The 18,346-nt window shown below is 35.5% G+C and overlaps 1 protein-coding gene across 1 annotated transcript in view; it reads right to left on the bottom strand.

The window, feature by feature from the left end:
* The window catches only part of LOC145299599 (uncharacterized), a 73,197-nt gene that overhangs the window by 53,807 nt on the left and 1,044 nt on the right, over positions 1–18,346 (bottom strand). The window lies entirely within an intron of this gene.

Below are 18,346 nucleotides of genomic sequence, written 5' to 3'. Positions count from 1 at the left end.
GGGTTGAAAACTTTTAGTTACCAATATATAAATGTATGTTTGCATGTCTGCCTTAAACTTTCGACAGAGGCGACGGATTTTCACAAGATCAGTATCGTTTCAGACGACAAATACCGAAAAATTGGCTAAAAACATTAATTTCTTCACCCTCAACTGGGCATTTTTCTATAGGGAGGAGTCGTTTTTTTTTCGCTGATATTTTCGAAAGCCATCCTCTCTTTTCGATTGTCTAGTCTTAATTTAAAACCGACGTCACTCCCGGTTTGACGGTGGTCGTAACAGCAAAGACGTCACGTAATTTTCCCGTTCTTTTCCTCTTTCGTGGTACGGGTTTGAGCCTGCCTTCCTACTACCACTTTTTTTTTTTTTGATCAACATACACGGGCAACGCCGGGCTGAAATATAGTGTGTGTATATATATATATATATATATATATATATATATATATATATCGTTTGCATTGATCTGCACGCGATTATAAAAGATAGCTATTTTTGTAAAACATTGAATTCATGCATAAAGTCAAATTACAGCTAATTAATTTCAAATAATCAATTCCTCCATTTTAAGGGGTCACGTGACTAAAGGTCAATGGATTTACATTTTAAGTGGGCAGAAAATAAAAATAATTAGAAAGAAAGATAAACAAGGACATTCAGAATTTGACCTCTGGCCAAAACATTGAGACATTTACATTGAACAAGCCAGATTCTAGATTTAGCAGGTTGGCTAAATTTCTTGGCAAGCCAGACATTTCTTCCGTTGTCTATTTTTTATTTTTTTTTTTATTAGATTCGTTTGCCCTTCATATCATCGTTTATACAAAATGTAATTATTTTGGACAGTTCCGTTGCATTCACAGGAATTATAACCATTGCATAGGGTAAAGTTTGTTACTTCTGACCAAAATCGCTAAAAATATTTAGTGCTTTCGGGAAGATTTTCTCCTATATGACGGTGATAAATAAAATAATGCATGCAGTTTACTGTTTTACTGTACGGCATAATCACATTGACACATCGGTTCTCGTCAGATCACCGAAGTTAAGCAACGCTGAGCCTGGTCAGTACCAGATAAGTGACCAATTTGGGAATTCTAGGTGCTGTATATACGAAGACGTCGATACTTTCCTGCAAAAGTTGCAAAAACCTAGCGCCATCACTTCACTTAACGGGGATATACATATGACTGGATACCTTGTAAATTTCATACTCCCATGGAACTTCCTCCTTTGGAGGAAGACGGTTAAACCCTCATGGGGTTAGTGCCGTTTCCATGTATTTTCACCAGTTTAATTTAATTATTTTTGTATCACTGCTGTGCATAAGACTGACGACACATTGATAAAATTATAGCAATATATCTTTATTGTAGGTGGCGGTAAAGGCGTGTGGGTTGTGAAAAATAAATTGTGTACACAGGAATTCGATGGTTGATTCTTGGACACAAATCGTCAACCAACTCCCGATATCAATTTACAGTTAAAATACAGGGTGTTCCAAAAGTCTTGCGCACATTTTGGCATTGAATATCTCGAGAACTATTAAGGATATAAAAACGCATCCGGTATATTAAAAAATCTTGTTATCTCAAGTTTTTCATGGAATGTTCAAAGATGTTCAATGTGAGTACTAATTGTCACACGCCACACATCAAGCTGATAGTTCAATTCTTGCCAAACGCGTCCCAGCATTGCGTTGTCAATGGTTGCAACAGCTGTTATTCGGGCCTTCAGCTCATCCACATCTCTTGGAATAGGAGGCACATAGACCAGTCCTTCCATAAATCCCTACAAAAAATCGGAGAATGTGAGATCTGGAGATGAAACATGACATTGTGATAGTCCAATCCATTTGTCTGGCAGTGTTAGGTTCAGAAACTGTATAACCCTGAGGCTCCAGTGTGGTGGCGTCCCATCCTTTTGGAAAATGAATCCATCAGACTCTTTCTCACTCAAGCAAACACGAGGACTTGAAATGCGCCCAAAACCTTTGAAACACCCATAATTTGTTAAACACCTCTAGTGAACGGAACTGTAGCCACGCCCTCGGGGCGTTGTATTCAGCAATGATTGTTCCAATGAATTGACAACATAACCTATTTGTTTTACTTTTATCGGCGCGACTCAATTGCATCTGCATTCATTATCAAATGACCTTTCATACATCCAACATTTCTCTCATCTTTTGACAATCGGTCATGCTTATATTGTTTTGTTTTTGTTGCTGGTGATCACTAGTGTTAGGCGCATTATTTTTTTTTATTCAAATAATCTTTTGGCACATCCGACAATTATTTTATCTCTTGACAATTAATCATGTTGTGCTGTTTCTTGCATCTTGTCAACATAATTTCATGGTACATTGGACATTTAACATTTTAAATTAATATATATTTAAGAGACAAATATGGCTGTTAATTAAAAAGACGTTCCACTTTTAAATTAGTTGCACTGGGGAGGTAAAGATTAGGGTTAGTTGCAGTGGGGGCATTTATTTCTGTAACTGAATGTTACATATTAGGGACGCTACGTTAGTAGCTAGTATGGATTAAAAAAAAAATGGCCACATTGAGTGCATTTTAACTCAGATCAGTGAAGCATAATAGTTTCCGCAGTTGAATGAAAGATGGGTGACAAAGCAGGGCAAAGCTTAAACGCTGTAGACAGAAAAGATCGAATGATATAAGGATATGACGAATGATGTCACCTTTTCGAGCGAAGGGAAAAAACTAAGTTTCAGATCGGTCTCTCTCGAGGATCCACTCAAACGATACACAGCTAATAATGTAGAATAATCTAGGGCGAATATTACTTCAATGTCTGTCTGTCAGTGTCACTCATTTCTTAAGTTAGACAGTTAACTAAGTAAAGAATTATTTTGGAGAACATTGATTTCTCTCTCTCTCTCTCTTTCCGTAGTAAATTCACTCCAAATAAAAAAAAACCTTGAAAACCTAGCGATCGTCTATCTTGTGTCATCTTTCTGCACGGAAAGAAGCGAAAAACGGCCACAAAGAGAAACGACAAAGTCGGTCAGTAACGAAGAAAAAAGTTACTCACATTTTATAAGGGACATTTAAGTTTGTCGCTGACTATGAAAGAGAGAAAAGGATTTAATGAATAAAACACGAAAGCCGCATGAAAGAAAGCGTAAAAAGTATGTATAAAAAAATTATTAACGAAAAGATTACAGAAATAAATAATCCTACTTATTAATATTATCACAAAAATGTAATGTAGATTCCCATTAAATGTTCTTAATAAAACTGATTCGAAATAGCGTTTTTGTAAGGACATTGTCCGACCTATATAAGGTTCTAATAGCGAAACAGAATATTTTTTTTTAATTCAATTTTCACCCCAAACAAGGCACAGTGCCACTTTGAAGTAGGGGACTACTATCGGTGACATAAGCGCAGAGGTATTATGAAGGGAGATGAGTGGCAAGATATCAGCTCTGCTCACACTTGAGCTTCTGCATGTCAGTACAGTTGGGAAAGCAGAATCCCAGAAGGGAGTTCCAAAGTCTAGCAGTTCTGGAGAAGAAACTATTAAACACCTAGGGATTTATGCGTTTAGGGAGTGGGATTTACCTGCTTGTTGGGTTTGTCCGGGGGGGTATTTACGTCGAGGGGATACAAGTGCTTATAGTTCCTCAAAGCATTCACCATTAAAGAACTTGTAGAACAGGTAGAGGGATATAGCATTTCGTCGATGGGACAGAGGCTGAAGCTTAGATGACAGTTCAGGATTTAATCAGGTTGGCGACTCTTTTGAACCCTGTCAAGGAGTGAGAGACAAGTAGCAGATGCACCAACCCAAATGTGACAACAGTACTCCATACATGGACGAATGGTGGCCTTATAGAGGTATAGGATACTTTCAGGCCTAAGTAGCTTTCTAGCACGATAGAGGGAGCCCACCTTCTTTGCAGCAGCCTTGGCAATGCTCTCGATGTATCTATTCCAGTTCATGTTCCCTGTAAACGTTATGCCGAGAAGTTTAAAAGAAGTACTTTCAAGCAATGTGTTCTTGGCCATTGCTGTTGGTGGTAGTGAAGGTTTCTTGTAATTATTGAAGGAAATAAGTTTAGTCTTGGCAGCATTGAATGTAACCATCCATTTTTGTCCCCATTCCACTACAGATTGGAAGTCATCCTCTAGTGTTTCTATATGTTCATTTGTTTTCCCTTCGTGCCTGTTATAGAGAGTGGTGTCATCAGCAAATATACCCATCGTAGTAACAATTTTATCAGGGAGGTCATTTATGAATACCAGCTATAATAAGGGTCCGAGGATAGACTCCCTAGGTACTCTCGTATTTATATCATTGTTTAGATGTATGACCGTCAAAGACAACCTGGATTTTTCTCTTCAGAAGGATTTAATTACCTTATGTATTCTTCCAGTGATAACATAAGATCTAATTTTCCTTGGAAGACCATGGTGCCATATTGTCAAAAGCCTTAGATAGATCAAGGGCTACCGCTCTACCATCCCCTATTTTGTCCAGTGAACGGTATATACGTTCGGAGATTACAGTTAGGATATCTTCTGTGGAACGGGCGTGCCTTAATCCAGATTGATTGTCGGTTAGGAGTTTAGCAGCTGTAAGGTGATGGACTAGAGTTGATTAAGGACTCAAATATTTTTGCAAAAAGCAGGAGAAGGCTAATGGGGCGATAATTTAATGGTCAGTTTTTTTGCCAGAATTCTTGAAAACTGGTACCACAGAAGCGGGTTTCCAGCAGTCAGGAAAGCAAGATTCGTTAAGGCATTTTTTGTAACGTTTAGAGAGAACTGGAGCAACCTCAGCGGAGCCCTTTTTTTTAATAGCACAGTCGGGATGAGATTGGGTCCACATACTTTTGAGGTGTCTAAGGTTTTGATGATACCATGTACCTGAGAAGGGGTGATTTTCAAATCATTTAGTATGGCGTCTGTCCACAAAGGAAAGTAAGGGCGGAAGTGGTGTGCCGGGTCGAATGTGGAGTTTGAGGCAAACCGACTGGCAGGTATGTTAGCCTTCTCGGTTGCCGTGCAAACAACCTCGTGAACTTTTGATAGGGGGGGGGGAATCGTTGACTACCAATTATTTACTACACTGTTGTAGATTTCCCCAAAATCACGAGTTCCTAATTTCTGTGCTTCGATGCGTTTTCTGGTGGTTTCAGTATATTCTGTCGTAGCTGTCGCTATTTCTCTTAAAATGACTTCTAGCTTCTATATATTTCTGTCTGTTTGAACTAGACTTAAATCAATTGAATCTGCAGTACGCATGCTGCCTTTGAGCAATGACAGCTGCACAAGTAAACTATTGGGGAGAGTGGGGCTTGCTATAGAATTTCCGTGTGCGAACATGTGCTTCAATTGCAGTTTTGAACCATTCAGTGGTCTCATTTGCGCACTGTTCAGCTGGAAGAGAAAAAATATTTCGCCATAGGGCATCTCTGATGAGTTCACTGATGGCTTCCCAGTAAGCTGTTGTGTAATACCTCGTTGTTTTGAGCAGTGGGTTTTCAGTTTTAGGGCGAGAATTTAGGGTGATTTATACCATTATCACAGCGTGATCAGCATTCCCGAGTGGCTGTGGGCATTTGTTGTACAATCATCGGGATTTGTTGTCAGAAATAGATCTAGAAGTGAGGCATGTTGATCTTGCTGGTCTGGGAAACGTGTCTGAAATGTAACCGTCTGTGATAGAGAATGAGATATAGAGAAGCTATGTGTTATGCTATCAGCTACGTCTGTGTAATTAGAGAATCTAAGCTAGTTACTGTGGTGGACATTGAAGTCACCAAATACATATACTTTTGCGCTAGTATCGAGGGAGAGTACTATATCTATGCTGTCAGAGATTTTGTTTATTAGAGTACAGTCCTGGATTGAGGAAGAGAGGTAGAGAAAATACAAATAGCTAATATTATGTTGCATGTTTAGCCTGAAGCACATAAAGGCCTGGTCGTCTGATCTAGTTTTGTTTCTCTAGTCAGGGGAAGGGCGTTACGAATATAGACTCCAATACTTCAACGATCGTATTTATAATACTCCTGTGATCTACAAAAAGTGGGCATTACTTAGACTAGCAGGGCTACCCGCCGTTACCTGGGGTCTTAAAAATTTGAAAACATATTGTTGTTTCTCCCCACCCTTGTCACAAGAGAAAGTTATATTTTATGCAAGAACTTTTATAGAGTTTTGACATTTATAGCGCTACTAAGTGCGCCAAATAAAATTTAAAATGCTTCCAGAACACTCTCAAAGCTAACCTTTAGTCCATTTTTATAGAAATGACAATAGTTAAGAAATGATAGATTATATCCGGAGTATTGAAAAAACAAAAACAACAACTGGCTCATTTCATTGGCTGTAATAATACATAATTTTATCAGGAAGCAAACACCGTTTTTAATATTAAATAATATAACTGCCAAAGAATTATTTTTTCTTCTAAATTTTTAGTCATTTTTTTTTGCGGAGTTATGCTGATTAAAATACCAACTTCACGTTTGTTGTATTTTCCAGGTCTTCTCTGGACATACAAACAAGGTTGGCTTCCCTTTATAGAATAGATATTGTGGATAAACTTTCATCTTCAAGCTTGATACAATCGTTTAATTTTATGAATAGGACGCAAATCGAATTCCTTGCGTGTTTCGAGCCAGGAAAGTTGTCTTAAGGATGGCAGCCATTAAGATTGTTAGTTAAGCTATTTCGAATTTGTTAACAAGCAGGGATTAACAAATGTTTGCGGAGCGTTAGTCAAACAAGACGAATGACTCAAGTGGGGGGGGGGGATGTGAGAAGCCATTTTGGTTTCAGACAATGTCATCCCCCCCCCAAAAAAAAACGTCGTCGAATACTTAGTAAGAATCGTCGACAAATTTCGACAATAATTGGAATGCAAACAGACATTTGTTGAAAAGGAAATTAAGTCTACTTCTCAAAGGTTTCAGTTTCTTAATTTGTGTGCATTTCTTTATATTAACTAACCTAAAATGTCTGTCTTTAGAGAGGTTGAATTAGTAAAGAAAATTCACTGGCATTTATTGAGCCGGTATTTTGACATAAATTGGAGGTTTCCATCAGTATTTTGCTTAATTTTCGATCGACTATCCAAACTCAAAAAAATGACCGTCGCATGTCTATCAATACTTGCATTTCAACTTTTAATAAACGCTTTATAAGTTTGTATTACAATCCAAAGAAATACGAAAAAAGTTGTCAAAAAAGAAATAAATGTTAAAAAAGACAAGATAAGTTACTTTTCTACCTAACTGGATAAGTTTTTAGTGTTTTTATTTAATGTAATATGCTTATTCGGTTCGAAAAACAAATAATATTGAGTGCTACTGTAGAACAAGAAAAAAAATAGTCGCGATGCCTTCGAAGTTTCAATGACTTTAAAATAAGAAATAAAACAAAATGGTGGAAGAAACCACCCAATAAATGTTACCATGGTAACATTTATTGGGTAGGTTTCTACCACCATTTTGTTTTATTTCTTATTTTGAAGTAATTATCGAGACTTTAAAGATGTAAAAAGACATTGCAGCCATTTTTTCTTTTTCTCCGATATCGCTCAATATTACTAGTTTTTCGAAGCGAATACACATTTTACATTAAATAAAAACGCTAAAAACTTATCCAGTGGGATAGAAAAGTAACTTATCTTGCCTTCGATAACATTTATTTCCAACATATATTTTTCTTGACAACTTTTTCGTACCTCTTGGGATTGTAATAAAAATCCGTTAAAACACAGTTACTTATCTTGCCTTTGGTAATATATACTAATGTTTCTTGACCACTTTTTCGGTTTGCTGCTTATACTAAGATATACCCAAATATTCATACCAAATGGAAATTACGCCATTAAAAAAAAAAAAAAACAAAAAAAAAAAACAAACAAAAACAAAACAAAAAATACTTGAGATCATTTGGAGTGGAGATTTCTTTTCGAATTTATTGCAGACGATTGGATTATCTGATTTGCTGCTTTCCACTAATTCTTTCTAATATCTTAAAAAAAGTTAATTAGATAGGATGAACTATCGTAAGTCATTTCCTAAAGAAAAATAAAACAGTAAATTTGCTTTAAAGGATTTAAAAGATTATTCGAGGGTAAAATGTGACTAGACATTAAAATAAAATGATGCCGGATGTTAAAAACACCAAAGACTAAAAAAAAAAAAAAAAAAAAAATCCTAAAAGCCTATAAATCAGGAAGCAGAAAAAAAAACATACTTATGGCAATAGATGTGTGTTCTCCATCCCCTTCTTCGACGGACACACGTTTGTGACTAAACACACGCACAGCTTTATTATGAAGTGGCGGATTATGAGTTTTATTCATCTATTTGCTGGATGCAGATAGCACACGACGCCAACCGTGAACCTAAAGATCTGAGGCAGCCGATGGAAGACAAAGCTCTGGAGAGGAAGATACATTGGTCCGGGCAAGGAGCCCGTCCTTAGGATGATGATCTGTCTATATATAGAAGAGTCGTTTCAAAATTAAAGCCTCCTGTTTTTTTGAATAAAAAGTTTCAAAGCTACGAAGATCGGAGTGGTACCATTAAAACGAGCAACTATTTGTGCTCCAAATGTAGTTTTCTATATAGTCACCACCATTTGCTTTTGCTAGGAATTCGGTAATGCATCTCCGCTTCTGACATATTCCCATGACATAGATTGCTTCCTCAGAGTCTCACATCGTCAATATGTACAACAGAGATATGGAACTTTCAGTCATCATGACAATGTACTTGAAATCCCCTCATTCGTACAAAAAAGGAGGTATTACTTTTAAGACACCCATATATATATATATATATATATATATATATATATGTTATGTTGTTATCTCTAATAAGGGGGGCCGTTGTGATCGTCTAATGGTCCAGTTTATTAAATGCTATGTCCATATGCCGTTGTGTGTGTGTGTGGTACATGTAATTTTCAACATACTTTCGTGCGTTGTCGATGTTGGTCCATCTGAATTCATCTCGTCTTGGTACCTGTTTGGACGAAGATTCATTTCACTCCAAATGATGAATTGGTTTTATAGTTTTTATTTCCCTTTCCAGATGTCTCGCGGAAGGATGGAAAGGGAATCTCTGGCCTGCGTGGTTTCTCTTGGTCTCCTTTCTACACACGTCAGCGCCTCCTCCCCAATGAAGGGGAGGAGATGTCTGTGAAGCCGTCCGTCGCCTTCTAAGTCAAAACCCAATCTCCTCGATTCAGTTAACCTGATCACGTGACTCACACGCAACCCGATCAGCTGACCCTGACTTCCGGTCAACAATATAATTTACACATCTCCCCCTCTCTATTCTATAACATATATATACGAGTTTGTTTGTGGTACAAAATTTACAAATAGCGGAAAAAAGAATTTTTAAACCCTAAACGTATTTCGCCATCCTCATCAGGGGTCAATGATGCCATTTTCAAACATTTTTAAAAAAGAAAATATGGGGGAGAAATTAAAATTAATAATGAATATTGGAAGGATTAATTTACAATCATAATAAAATATATGTACAGGAAAACGGTGGGGGAAAGGATAAAATAAATTAACGGGTGTGTATCGTTTAAAAAAAAAAAAAAAGTTTGAAAATGCCATCGTTGGCCCCTGATGAGGATGGCGAAAGACGTCTAGGGTTTAAAAGAATCCTTTTTTCCGCTATATATATATATATTAAGACCGTCTCGTTCCTAAATACAAATTCGATACACAAATGAATGCAACAACTTTAAATATATTGTACACTTAAAATTAAAGAAGAAATTTATACACTCACTAAGTAAATAAAAAATCTTTTGATATGACCCAAGAAATTTACATTAACATACTAGACGAATCAAAATGTTGATAAACTAAAAAAATTTTTTCAACGAGAATAAAAAAATGGCTAAACGACGCAGTAGAGTGGGAGCATGTTTGCACGTATGTCGCACGACATTATTTGCACAACTGTTTTCTGCAAACGACATTTGCTCTTAAGATTTGAACGCTTCATAAACTTTTGTTACAAACGTCTTAAAATTCTTTCATATCAAATAGGATCAACGGTTTTCACAAGTTAATGAACCTTGTCAGGGTCCAACATTAAAGTGTGCTAATAGTAGAGTAGTTAAATTTGTATTTGACCCCACATCTTCAAAATACATTTCTAACAGTAGGACCTCCCTCACAAAGAGTTAAGATCTCAAATTACAACGGTATTTCAGCCTGGCCATCAATCAGACCAATAGTTATGTTGTATAATTGCTAGCAGGCCGCCCGGCATTGCCCAGTCGTAAAATATGCTTAAATATGATATTTTGATTTGTCCAGATTTCGTATTTATTATTATATTGGATCTAATATATAGTAAGGATTTAAAAAGTTAAAAAAATAAATAAAAAAAATGACTCGTGCGCCACCACCGAGAATCGAAACCAAAACGTTTAGCTTATGATTTACTTTTTCCTTTGACGTTAATGCCCGAGCTATGAAGACATGTTGCTGTAAGGCTAAAAATTAAAACATGAACCAATACCTATTATGTTACGCATGCATATTCGTAATGCTGTCGTTCGGCCTTCACCTGCAAAATTTCATTTTTTAAATTTTCACTTTTGCAGCGATTTTCCCCGACTAAAACCCAAATATAAAGTTTCGCATGGGTTCGATTACCCTATATATTAAGTTTCATGTCCGTAGACCAAAAACTGACAGAGGAGTTGAATAGGCAAACTTTTAAACAAATATATATACGCATACATAAATATATATATAGAAAAAGGTTTGTTCACTATAAGCTTTTTACGCAAATATTACACAAGTATGAATCATGTAGAATATCTGCATGAATATAATTATACATAATAGTTAACTAAAGATGATTATCCCATAAAAATATCGAAAAAAACTAATAGGGAATTAATTAACATGAATGTTTAAAACAAATGAAAATTAGCTAGATGTTTTGCAGATGAATGCAATTCCACGACCCATATAAAAGAAACTTTTATTTTCTTTTCAAATAAATAGAAAAAAAAAAGTTTTTAATATCAATACAAAAAAAAAAAAAAAAATTATAGTCGTATAGATATATCTATAAAAGTGAGAACGTGTGTGTGTGCGTGAGGAAATTCTCAACCTATATACTCAACGAATTTTTGATCTACAGACTTGAAAGTAAGTATATAGGGTATTCAGACACGTGGAAAATTTTTAATCGGTTTCCACACGGAAAAAAGAGCTGCTAAGGGGTCAAAAATGGGGGGGAAATTGTTACGTGGGAGAGGAGCCCCTAAAAATTGTTACGTGGGAGAGGAGCTCCTAAAAATTGTTGAAGTCAAGACAGGAAAGAATACTTTTAGGAGCTCCTCTCCGGATGTGACAACAATACTCCGTATTAGGAAGTACTTGCCTCTTGTACAGATAAAGGATTGCGTCAGGTGTGAGTTACGGTTTAATTTTATAGGATGTGAAGTTTTAACCGTTTGTTAACTGCTTAACAAATGCGCATGCGTGAATCGTTTACATAATAGATTACTTATGTTAAGTAGGTTTGAAAACACTCTTTAAAGATAGTGTCAACCTGGCCCAATGGTTATTGTACTTGATTGTCTTTAGATTTTCGTTTCGATCTCAGCTTGAGTATTTTTTTTTTTTTTTTACTTACAAGAAGTGAATTGTTTAGAAAAAAAAAGCATAATAGTCGCATGCACGTGTCTCAGTTTCTTTCCATTTTTTTTTTACTTTATTATTTTCAAAAGGAATTTAACGTTGCGTTTAATACCTACGGTATGTGTTTATGATAAATAAAAATTCTGCTTTAACACATAATATGTATACGTATTTTACAACCGGGCAATGCTGCGCGGCGTGCCAGTAGTTAATAAAATTATTCAGCTTTAATATTTTAATGCAATGTTTTTTTTTTTTTTTTTTTTTTACTTGAGGTTCTTCTCTAGGATAAGGGTTAATGGATATCAGGGAGATGAGACAACACCGTGATGATCAGTAAGGGTGGAAGTTTAGTAGAGTTTAAGTTTATAATATGACGGTTCAACAACAACTTATTGACATTAGACTTGAAAACGACCATGTTATAGTCAGGGGAGAAGCAGACCCACGGTATTGTTTTTCACAGACGAATAGATCTAAGAAAGAAGTTCTGTTTATTGAATTTTCGTCTAATTTTAAACAGACAGAAAGTAAGGAAAATTGCTGATTAAACGCACTTAACGTAAGAGTTGAAATTTATCAACGAATTGTTTTGCCACGTTGAAATTAAACTGGCGACAAGAATGAGGGTTGGTCTCAGATCTATCCTGTGAGCAACCTTTAAGGGCTCTAACTTTTTTTCCCCCTTGAGTGCAGGAAGCTTCGAGGCGACCTCATCCTCGTCTACATCTTCCATGGACGGTGTGGCTTGGACCAGGACCTGTTCTTCACTCCTACTCCGGATCACAAAAAAAGGTTTACCTTCGACGGTTTCGGAGGCTTTGATGCCAAATGGCATTCTCGGTTCGAGTGGCATCTCTCTTTTTTTTTTTTTTCATTTTTCTTAAACTTTTTCTTCTAGGGGATGGGACATCCAACCAGATGTCTGACATTTACCCCTATTTTAGTGAGTCCAACCAAGAGATCTTTTCAGGATTCTAGCCGTCCCTTTCAGTGCAATCGTTTGTATTTCACTTGCACTTGGTTCACCGGGTATAAACCAGATATAGTGATTTGGGACAGAGCAAACAAAAAAGCGACCGTAATAGAGGCCAGTGTACCCAATGATACAGGGCTTAACAGCGTTGAGAGGGAAAAGATAAAGTATCAAGGACTTATGTATGATATGAAACGAAATTGGAAATTAAAAGACGTTTCAATTATACCAGTCATCATAGGAGCAACTGGGCTTATGAAAAAGAACTTTAAAAAGTACATGGCATCTTTCTGTAACCAGCTACTCTATGAGGTCGTAAACCAGCCAACAATACGGGCTGCAAGGCACCTTGAACAGACGCTGGTCGGATCTCCAGCCCCCCCCCCCCCCCGTATAGTTCTCTTTGTACATGGTGGCTTCCTTCAGTCTTGACAGACTATGGATACTCACTTTAAGGATACCTGCACATGAAATTTATGTGGCAAGAGTTGCGCAATTGCTACCCACACCTCTCCTGAGTCGACATTGTTAAATACCAGTGGCAAGTGGAGGTTCAGGACGACTGGAAACAAACACCGAGATAAGCGGAAAGCACATACAGCACCTAGAATTCCAAAATGGTAACCCATCTGGTACTAGCCAGGCTCAACGTTGCTTAACCTTGGTGATTTGATGAGGACCAATATCAACTTGATTATGCCGTATACATAGCCCCCTATATTCTCAACGACCTTTTCACCTTGTAAACGGCAATCGCTCGTGCGTTTAATTCTTTGACAAATGAATGAATAGCATTTTTTTCAATGTGTCTCGATTAAACGTGGAATAGACAAATAGAGTGAGACAAATTGTTGACAGTGGTTGTAAATAGACGAGTATTTTTACCGAACATTTTACGCTGGAGGGGAGGCATAGACTGAAGGTCTATCGGGCACTTGCCATAAAAGTAACGATAGAACAGAGATAGACTCGCAACGTCTCTTCCGTGAGAAAGGGGAAGTAAGGAGGTGAAAGACCATCGTCTACTAGATTTCGAAGACTTTTTTTTTTTTTTTTTAAACTTCGTCAAGGCAGGAAAGAATACTTTTAGGAGCTCCTCTCCAGATATGGCAACAATATTCAGTATCAGGAAGTATTTGACTCTTGTATAGGTAGAGAATTGCCTTAATTTAAACCTTCGGCACTTCCGGGTAGGCAATGGACGCAACGGCAAAGACGTCACATTTCTTTTTTCGCGTTCTGTTCCTCCTTCGCAGTACGGGTTAGAGCCTGCCTACTACCACTTCTTTTTTTTTTAATTTTTATTTATGTTTTTTCTCCATACACACCTCCAAACGCCCGGGCAACACTGGGCACCCAGACTAGTAGAGAAATAAAATGCGAATCAAATGAGGTATAGGTTGTTTAAACAGTTACATTCCATTCAGCTTAAATTTGGGGATTTGGAAAAAATGACAAGCGCTGACTTTTATTTTGGCGTCACTATATATGTTTTTTTAAATTTTATATAAAAGACAAAACAAAACAAAAAAAAGACATGTTTGCTCTGCAATAGTATTGAGCACCTTCAGGTTTTTACTAATTACCATTTTTGCTAGATATATAATATCTTCATCTTATACAAGCAGGGAGAACTGAATAAGAATCAACGAAGTTCCTCGCCAAACTTTTGTTATTGAAATCAATGAAATCGCTCATTTTTCAATCAAATCGATTGATTATCTGCCGTTTTGGGAACACTGGGAGGTAGGTTTACATGCCTCCCTGTAGTTAATTAGTCCACAATATATTGTCTACATTGCACTGCAAAGAACCTACAGATTTTATTAAAAAAAGTTATATAATGGCTTTAATCAAAGTCTAAAATTCAAATGTATTATTGTTCAGTTGTGTTCTAAACAGAAACATTCATTTCTAACGCGCCTCTGTCTTATCAAAGAACCTACTGTTAATTTTATATACCGGGACTTTCTACTTGTGCGGTAAGAAAACTTCTTAAATGCACTCGTGATGCATGAGGGTGATAACTTTGTTCAAAATCTGACTGCTCCTTCTTGAATCTGATTAAGGACGGTGTGTGTGTGTGTGTGTGTAGCCAAGGGATATATCTAACTTCAAACTTTAACAGTTAACAAAGCCCGTTCCCTCTACATGTTAAGAACTAGTGCTTGTTCATAATTCCACCTAATTAAATATATACATATTTGCTGTACGTATCCGTCACGGAATGAAAATGCATTCCAAAAGTCACGTAAATTTATCAGTTTTTTTTCTTAAGAAAATTATTTTTTATGGGAAAACGAGGATGGCATGTTTTGCTTCTGCATCTTTAAAATTCATCACTGGTTACCTCCCCAAATCTAGAGATCGAATCGAAATCAGCAGCTTTATAATGGTTACGATTAATAGGGGGGAAAAAATCAAATCGTTAAAAGACTTGTTATATAAAAAAAAATCTACTTAATTTACATGACTTTTAGAATGTGACATTTGTTACGTGACGATACGTACATTATAAATATTTTTAAAATATGGAAAACAGTTGAATTATGGACAAGCACAGAATGGCTTTCTAAAATTAAATGTTGGATAGCTTTGCATAATTTTTTTACGTAACAATATAGAGCATTTAAAACGTTCCTCGCCTTTTGGTTAGTAACAAAGTGTAGTATCTGTTCTGATACTACACTTCACCTTTCTGACCTCGATCAGTGAAGGAGAAATCCTTCTAGACCGAGGCAATTTTAGTTTTCTTCCTATCCAGTGCCCCTTTTTGGGGAGCTGGATTTTTCTCCACATTAAAAAACAGCCTTGTATCTAACTGTCCTCGTGGGGAGGCAAGTAAATAGGAATAATATAGAGCGTGTGTACAATTTTATTTTTTAGTTATTCGATTTAATCCGAACAAATATAAACAAATCCTCAATAGTAAAAGGAAAAAAAAAATAATTGCAAGTTAAATTTTCTTCATTTGAAGAATGTCTAACTGCTAAATTTACAATTAAACCAGTTGGTAGGCATTACTTCCGTGCAAGGAGATTAAACACAATGCGTGGTTTTGGAAATCCAATGCAATGTACTAATATAGGTGCGCTTTGGCTTACAAAAATGCCCAAACAGTTTCGTGAACATCCTTAGTAGGGTTGGGGACAAGGTGATTAGAGATGAACACACTAGAGAGAAGTTAAAGCATAGGCAGGATGAGGGTATATGATTGATTAAAACCATATCTAAGCCCGACAGCAATAAAGCTATGGTTGTAAAAAAACAAAAAACAAAAAAAAACAAAAAACAAAAACACACACACACTTAAATAGGGCTCCATCGTAAACAGATTCGGTAGGAATGAGGAGATAGGTCATTATTGCATTGGAACCAACATAATCTATTCGATATAGACAATTAGGAGATAATCAAGTGTAGTTTAATTTAAATGTAGTTTAATTTAAATAACCAATAAAAAGGTGATTGTGCAGATTAGCGAGGTTTTAATCTATTGCATTTCAGGTGAAAACATTACACACTTACGTATCATGTCGAAATTAGTAGAAATTCCAAAAATTTCGAAAAATGATCCAGATCTGTTAAATGTATTTTTTTTTAATCATCCACAATTAATTACGTTCCGATATTCATGTTTGAAAATGATGGAATTACAATTATTTAGTCAATATTAACACATGATAAAACTATTAACCCATAAAGTCGACAATTTCTATTTTTTTTTACTTGTAATTATTTTTCTACTTGGTCATTTTTCGTAATTTTTGGAACTTACACTAATTTCGACATGGCCCATAAATATGTAATAATGTTGTTACCCGAAATGCGTTGGTTGAAGACATCACTAATATGTACAAGCATCCCAATAAAATATAAATACCGTTTTCAAGGAATGAATTTACAACACAACAAAACAAATCAAATATTTATCGCATGATTAGAGTTATCGCCCTTTGACCATTTTATAATTCTGCAAAATCTTCGGCAGAAGGGAACTTTTGCAATCTCTTGTCATTGGACTGAAGGCGTTTGTTTGTTCTCCCCCATCCTCGTACCTTTGTACGGGAAGGCAAAAAAGAATATTCAAAGTTGCGTTTTCTTAAAAAAAAAAAAAAAAAAAAAAAAAAAAAGTGCTTCTTAAGAGAGTTGACAGATCGATTTTTAAATATGTCGCTTCAAGCAAAAACAATATTACATACTCAATTGCCATTTCGAAAATAGTAATATATCCAAAAATTACGAATTTTATTTAGAACAAAAATCGGTGCTAGTGCAGAGAGTGATCCGCTGATCCGCGCTATTTTTTAAAAATCGTATTTCCAAGTTTAAAGTTTTTTTTTAGTTTTTTTTTTAAATTCAATTGTAAGGTTGAAGTATAGAATAGATACAAAAGACCCTCCCCATGTTAAGAATGGCTTTTTAAATAATAACGTTATTATTTACGTCCGGATCACTCTCTGCACTATGGTGATATACAAAGTTGGAATTATTTGAAATTCAGTTACTTACAATATTTTTGCATATTCTTATAGAAAATCCTAAATCATTTAGACATTTTATTTATATATATACGGATATATATATTCAATCGAGACAAAAATGCTGGTGAATGGTGTAGTTTTGGAAAGTTTTAAATGCTATTAAAAATATTCTGCTATTTATATAAAATTAAGGTTTTTATCGTTCTGGAAAAATTTAAAGAATAATTGAAAATGCATTAAAAATTTTTCATTTTTATAAGGATATTTAACTAATTGTGACATGACAATTAAGTAGATAACATTGCTTATCGTTGAAATTGATAAAAACAATAAGTTTTTTAATGAACTCTTTTCGGCCGTCGGATTTCGCTATAAGAAAGAATCGAAATATGGTGCTTAGACACTTATGTTACCGTGCTATTTTTTGTTAAATAGTATTTTGAAGTGCAATTCAAGTTTTACATATTTTTTGGGTTTGTATTACTGTACACATATTCGAAAAAGTTGTCAAAAAACAAATATATAACAAATAAATGTTATCAAAGGCAAGATAAGTTACTTTTCTACCAAACTGGATATATTTTTCGTGTTTTTATTCAATGTAACATGTTTATTCAGCTCGAAAACCATACAGTGTTTACCGATGTATTGGAACATTCAAGATGGCGTCTTATTCTATCTTTAACACGGTAAGTGTGGGAAAAGATGTTATAAATAAAAAAACCGGATAAAATACTGTTAAAAAATCGCTCAATATATGTTACTGTGACATAGGTTGACATATATTCGGCGGGTTTTTAATAGTATTTTGTATAGTTTTTTTTATTTATAACACCTTTTTCCATACTTACGGTGTTAAAGAGGGTGTGAGACGCCATCTTGAATTTTTGAATACATCGGTAAAGACTGTATGTTTTTCGAGCTGAATAAATATGTTACATTGAATAAAAACACAAAAAATATATCCAGTTTGGTAGAAAAGTAACTTATCTTGCCTTTGATAACATTTATTTGTTATATATTTGTTTGTTGACAACTTTTTCGAATCTATGTGTACAGTAATACAAACCCTTAACCAGAGTTTGTAGGGAGCGAGAGGAGGTTAAAAAGAAATTGCGTTTATGGAAGATGAAAAAACATCTTAACCCTACTACCAACCTTCTGCCAATGTTGCAACAGAAAAAAAAAAAAAGTATACACT

Source organism: Euprymna scolopes, chromosome 2 (assembly GCF_053919585.1).
Source record: "Euprymna scolopes isolate OS-2025 chromosome 2, ASM5391958v1, whole genome shotgun sequence".
In the NCBI taxonomy this organism is placed as follows: Eukaryota; Metazoa; Mollusca; class Cephalopoda; order Sepiida; family Sepiolidae; genus Euprymna; species Euprymna scolopes.
The sequence above is the reverse complement of the archived record's forward strand: the minus strand, read 5'-3'. Positions and strand labels throughout refer to the sequence as shown.